Consider the following 6,821-nt stretch of genomic DNA (forward strand, 5'->3'; position numbering starts at 1 on the left):
CAGGAGTTAAGCTAAGACTGAGCATTTTACTGTGTATCTGACACTGAAAGATCCTGAAAGACAGGTCTTTCTCTCTTTGTCTGCATTACTCTCTGAAACTGTCGTAACCCCCCTCTTATTGAGATACTATGATTCACTTTCATTTGTGAACAGCACCCTCTAGTTTCTCCATGTAAAAGAGCGACTATGAAACATACATCGTTGGACCACTTGTGCTTTGGATATGTCAAAAGAACATGACTTGTTTCTTAAATTCAGTATCCATTTGCACATGAAACTTGTAAGATGTAGCATCATTTTGAAAACCTCCCTGACCTTTTGTGTTGTTTTGACTGCAGTGTTAATGCATTGTACAGTAAACAGACCTTTTCTAAGCACATGATAAACATTTGAGTCAAATAAATAATGGGAAAATTTAATGTATTACATTTGTGTTATTATTTATTGACATTATTGTTATGAACACTTTTTACGCACATTATATTGCATTTTAGGATGATCAAATGTAATATAAAGTGTCTTAAAAAGTGGTCATAACAGCTTTTTCCACCGCATTTTACTACAAGATGCATGGCTAAATATGAAACTTAGTAAAGCAAACTTGAGATTCAGCTAAAGATAAACGTACTCAAAGTAATGACAGTCTAAGAGACCATCTCAGTACAACAGCATAGAGTGTTCATTATTGTGCCAAGGAAGAATATGCAATCTAATCTAGTTAGACTTCAAATTATGGGTAATTAAGTTCTTTCAAGCGATCAAGCGGACAGGGGTCATCAGATCATAATATTTAATATTGTGTGGGGAGGGGGTAGGGGGGCAGGGGGGCTCCTGTGGAGCTGTGTTCCTCATTTAGTTCACATTACATTAACTTAGGCACAATTCATGTTCCAGTTGCCATTTCCATATGAGCCACAAGATGGCAGTAAGAACATCCATCCATTCACTTTTTTGGTTGAAATTCCCCAACAGACCTCCAAATGTTTGCAGACAGTGGTATGTGTCATAAACTGAGCACTGACTTCGCTATTTCCAAACAATGTGGCAAGTATTGGCCATGATTGAATACTGAGTCAGACATGAATGCTCCCTCAAATTGTAACACTCTCTTAGTGCTGTGTGCACAATATGCATTGTGTGAAATTCACTCCTCACTTAACCAGCATGATGCACACTATAGCATATGTTTTGTACCAATACAGCACTGGTTCTCACAGTGGGGTGCAGGGACCTCCAGGGGTCCTTGAGGGGGTTCCAGGGGGTCCATAGCAAAATGAGGAACAGTTTAAACACAAGCCCTGTTTTATTTTTCAGCCATTCGGAAATAGCCAATCTACAAGCTCACAAAAAAGGGACCCCCGTATAAGAGATGATTTGTCAAAAACATAATAGCCGATCTGCAAGCTCACAAGCTTTTGTTGTGGGCTTAGATCGGCTATTTAAAAAAGGAAATTGACACATCTTGACACATATCTTCTCTTATGGGGCCGCCAAAGACTTTCAAATGGGGGTCTGCGGCCAAATCTATATCAATTCGGGGGTCCTTGACATGAAAATGTTTGAGAATCACTTCTACAGTACTGCAGGTTTTGTACCTTACAGGATCTGTCTCCTGCAGTGATCCACTGCACACATCTCTGCTAACCGCACACTATCATGGCATCCCTGTTCCCATGACGACCTGTGTGAAGTGCTGAGACCTGCACACCATCAGAAATAAGAATAGGAGGTTTCCTGTATACAGTATAGGCCTATGTGGATATGAGACCGTTTCTATTCCAAAGGGGCTTAAAAAGCCTAAAGTGTGACTTAATTTAAACAGTGTTATCTGTAAATGGATAGTGTACCCTAAGGACATTTTCATTCATACCGTCCATTAATAAGGCTTAAAACACACACACTGCAAAATTCTTAGTGATAATTGAACACAGAAGAGTATACAAAGGTAACAAAATGGGTCCATTTGGTTACATTTGACATGAACACTCTTCAGCGTTAAATTAATTCACAGGATTGTACTCTGTAGCTCTGCACTTATTCTTTAAGGTCACAGGTTGAAGATTAAAAGATCTTTACCATGCCCTGTAACCTATAACCTGCTAAATTAAAGCAGCACTTTTGTTTATAGTCGCTCGTTTACATTTTCTGTGTTGATTACCGGCTGACAATAACTGCCTGAATATTTAATATTTAATTTTTTGTATATTACTCAGGTTTCTTAGCACAGTATGACACATTTCTGTCTCTCTCTCTCTCTCTCTCTCTCTCTCTCTCTCTCTCTCTCTCTCTCTCTCTCTCATGGTGACTGTTGTTTTTACACTCCAGTCAGTCCTCCAAAGAAAACTAAAGCAAGCGATACTCAATTATTACATATTAAGTACTTTCAAAACTTTACTGTGAAATAAGAGATGGACTTTGATGCACAGACATGCAAAGCCTCGATTGACCGGCGACACTTAAAAGTTCTCTGATCCAGAAATAAATCCATTTTAGGCCTTCTCGGATTTCTTTGACAGGCATTGCGACCAAGACGCCTGGAGCGAGAAATTAACACTTAGTCATTGTGATGGTGACAAATATTCCCGTGACGACTTTACACACCCCCCTCCGTGTCCTCACACACCCCTGACACCCCCCTTTTTCCGCCAGAATCCCGTGGGTATGGTGCTGGGCGCAGATTAACCACTTCCTGTCCCTATAGATGCCCCTCTTCCCCGAATACATCTCTCTCTCTCTCTCTCTCTCTCTCTCTCTCTCTCTCTCTCTCTCTCTCTCTCTCTCTCTCTCTCTCTCTCTCTCTCTCTCTCTCTCTCTCTCTCTCTCTCTCTCTCTCTCTCTCTCTCTCTCTCTCTCTCTGTGTCTCACACTCACTCACTCACGCACACATATAAACACAGACGCACACTCACACAGCACCCAAAACAACACTCCCGTGACATGCGTGCAAAATTAGAGAAGTACAGGGTTTTTCTTGATCTATTGTATCTGGTGACTAAGAATGGAGAAGTAATAACTCATGTGAGGAGCTTTAAACACTTCCATCCTGGTGTCATAATAATCTGGACTGTGACTCGACATGAAACAAAAACAAACCAAAAAGGACACCATGTGCCAGCGTTGTAAACATCCTACATATCAAGCCGAGCCAGGAGGCTTAACGCGCTGCGCGGTGATTACAATTTCAATTTCAAGAGTGAGGAAAATAATAATTATGGGGGTAGGGAAAGCATTAAGAATCCATGCAGCTTTTTCTAACTAGTTGTGTAAACCTCCTGTTATGCATTTCTAACAACAGGAACCATAAGGGTCACAGGCCTACACCGTTATGGACCAGAACTTGTGCTTGAAAGAGAAGTCTGACTCAAATGTCTGTCATTAGTGTCAACTAGAGGTTCGGTGTCTCGCCCATCACAAAGACTATCTATGAATATCATACAGTATGGTGTGCACCCGTAAGTCATCAGAATGACGTCATAGTACTGATGGAGACTGGCCTGGACTCCATATTTGGGCATGGCTGACACAGTACTACATATCCATAGATGAGCATAAAATGACACAGACAGACCGACAGATAACGAGATCTCCATACAGTATATAGGCATAAAAGTCACACAGACAGACGGGTACAACGGGTCTATGACAACGGGTACAATACAACGGTTACTGCAAAACAGGAGGGGCATGTGTTCCCAACAGGCGCACATCTCAAGCTCATACGGAGGCGCCATCACCTACAGAGTAACCAGTGGTGTGTGTTCTAGGTTTTTTTCGGAGGGCATACGATAATCAGTCCCTGCACGACATGCGCGTGGTCAATGGATGAAATGGTTAGCAGTGGTGGTAAAAGTACTCACATGTTTTACTTAAGTAGAAGTATCAATGTACTGCAATGTAGAAATACTCTGTTACAAGTAAAAGTCCGGAATTCAAAATGTACTTGAGTAAAAGTACAAAAGTATTGGTGTGTACTGTACTTATGTACTTAATGTACTTAAAGCACCAAAAGTAAAAGTACTCATTGTGCAGAATGTCCCATTTCAGAAGTTCAAAATGTATAAAAAATCTTTTGAAAATTGCAGATCTACAAGCTCACAATGCGTAGCTTGCAGATCGGTTATTTTCAAATGGCCGAACTATCCATAGGGCTGAAGTGGTTAGTGTGTTTTGTAATAATAATCAAAATCTACAAAATGACTACTAACTAGTTTTCAAATAATTGTAGTGGAGTAAAAGTATAATATTTGCCTCTGAGATGTATGGAGTAGAAGTGAACGTACTGAAAATTGGAAATACCACTACTCCAGTAAAGTAAAAAAGAATACCTTAAAATTGTACTTAGGTACAGTACTTGAGTAAATGTAATTAGTTACTGTACACCACTGATGGGTTAGTAGAAGGCTACGCTTTTTTTCAAAAGAATTCTGCACGTCATACTACGTATACAGCGAAACACGGTAGAACACGGGGGGGTTTCGTCCCCCCCAGCTTCAGATTGACCCCCCTAAGTCATTTAGAATAATAAAAATAAATGTTAAGATCATTATTTTTTTGATAACAAATAAGTAAAATCAGGCAAAAATAAGAATTAAATAACATAACGCTAACCTAACCCTAAAACAGAAATAAAGTAACCAAAAATCCACCAAAAAAAAAGCTTCGCGCGCGTGCATGCTTCTGGCACGCCGACCCCCCCCCCCCCTAGCCTCAAGCCAGGTTTTCGCCCCTGAGGGAGGGTAGGGATAGGGAGAGGGGTAGGTGGAGCGAGGGACAGAGGGGGAAAGAGGGAAGGCGAGAGAGAAAGGGAAAGGAAGAGAGGGATAGGGAGGGCGAGAGAAAGGGAAAGGGGAGAGAGGGATAATGAGAAGGAGGGCGAGGGACAGGGAGAGAGAGAGAGAGTCTATTTCGGCCACGCAACAACCTCCGGTTACCTGGCGAATGATGGGCATACCGAAAACTGAACTTCCTGATCGTGAAGCAACACATTGAATGCCAAAAAAAACGGATACTGATCTCAATTGTACATTCCTGGTTAAATACAGGGTAATGAACAGAATGACTGTCCCAGTCCATGTTCTATAGTCTTGCCTACCTCAAGATACATTCAAATTAAGTCCACCATGACATTTGTAGCAACGTTATCGCTGTGTCAACATGTTCAACAACACCCAAACCTATTTGTATTTGTTGAATAAATTGCTTCTGATTATTTACAGATGAATGTGTCGCTCACCTCACTGGAATCGAATACGGTATTCACCTGTTGGCATTGAAATCCTCAGGTTGCTGTATTAAAGGATCATCATCACTACGCTTTCAAATGTGTGTGCTGTGCTCAAAGACAGTTTTAACCTCTCACCCTGAGCATTCACTCGCATCTCCTTTAGCCAGAAATCACAGAGAGGAGTTCATCCTAATATATACTGCAGTGATGTGGTTTTTCTCTGGAACTTCCCAACGAAGTCAGAGCTTGTGTGTTTTGACTAAATAACAATTGCCACATGAGTCTTTGAAATGCTATATGTTCATGCAGTTGTTCCTAAAAGTCACACGCACAAACATACACAGCTCCATAGAAACTCTATCAACAAAAACAACAACAAAGACGAACAGAAAACAAACTAACATTCAAGTCACTTGAGGTCACTTCCATTAATCGTCAGAGAATCAGCTCCGATGTAAATGTCTTTTCATATTGATCAAAATCTAGCTTTGGAACTCATTGAAAGTTCTTCAGCATCAGTGCCTCATAAGGCCAACACAGATGTCAGACACAGGCATTAGGATCAGCTAACCAGTGTAATTTACAAAATAGCTAAACCCACATCATATAATTGTCTTACATAAGACTTACAAGACTGAGAAGGCTTGTTGACTGCCTGTCCTTTACTTTGTTTTGGTTAAAAGCATAACAGTGAACAATAATGCTATCATTCCTCCTGGATTCAATTTCTGGTGCATTTCAGTGCTCTTGGCAAACAATGGTGACTCAGATTCTCAATTACCTGTTGTCTGACGGCTCTGGAGGGCAAGTCCGTTTGGTATAGTTCTGCTGGTCTGTTTGTAGGCCTATATATTCACCGTCATTTATTCAATGGTCTGCCCACGATTTGTGCCAGTGAGTCTTTGGATGGAGACATTGACCAGTGAAAGGGCCGCTCTCGATTTAAACCAATCCCTGTTTCCTCTTTTTCTGGTCTCTCAGAGCAGGGTGCAAAGGGAAACCTTTATGCCAACTGCCTCTGTAGACTTTGTATGACCAAACAGTCATGGATTGCAAGTCATCCTCTTGCATAATCGTGAATAACACAAAATGGATGAAATCCTCAGATAATCAGTTGACGATCAAAAAGATGGCATATTAAAATACATTGCTTTTTAGAAGTGGTGTGCATTTGAAAATCTCTTTGACAGTTTTTTTTCTGAATATTTGCAAAACAACTGATGACACTGGCAATTATAATGTCAAAATGAAATCTTCCAATTTTACTGTAAATCGATGTTGGGTCCAGTAACTTTGAGACAAATTTTATCAGGAAATTCCCAATAACCAGAGACCGTAATAATGGTACTTACTGTACCTGGTAATTGCCACATGATTATGAACATTTGTCGTTGGGTAGTCAAACCGACACATAGATTACCCATAAAAAGCGCACGCGCACACACACAGGCGCGCACTCGCACACACACATTTTGATTCTGCAACCAAGGTCAACAGTGACAACAGAGACTTGACTGTCAAATCTTGGTGGAATGTCTTTTTAATTTCACATTCTTGAGACGCATGGCCCGTGAACGAGTGACGTTCAAATAACACA

The 6,821-nt window shown here is 40.8% G+C and overlaps 1 protein-coding gene across 1 annotated transcript in view; it reads right to left on the bottom strand.

Moving 5' to 3' along the window:
• The window catches only part of tfec (transcription factor EC), a 90,444-nt gene extending 84,336 nt beyond the window's left edge, over window positions 1-6,108 (bottom strand). The window contains exon 1 of the mRNA XM_080420788.1: window positions 6,006-6,108. The gene's annotated coding sequence lies outside the window, so the exon portion shown is untranslated. The remainder of the gene's footprint in view (window positions 1-6,005) is intronic.
• Window positions 6,109-6,821: the final 713 nt, after the last annotated feature.

This window comes from Gymnoscopelus braueri (assembly GCF_963280865.1).
Source record: "Gymnoscopelus braueri genome assembly, chromosome: 23".
Classification (NCBI taxonomy): domain Eukaryota; kingdom Metazoa; phylum Chordata; class Actinopteri; order Myctophiformes; family Myctophidae; genus Gymnoscopelus; species Gymnoscopelus braueri.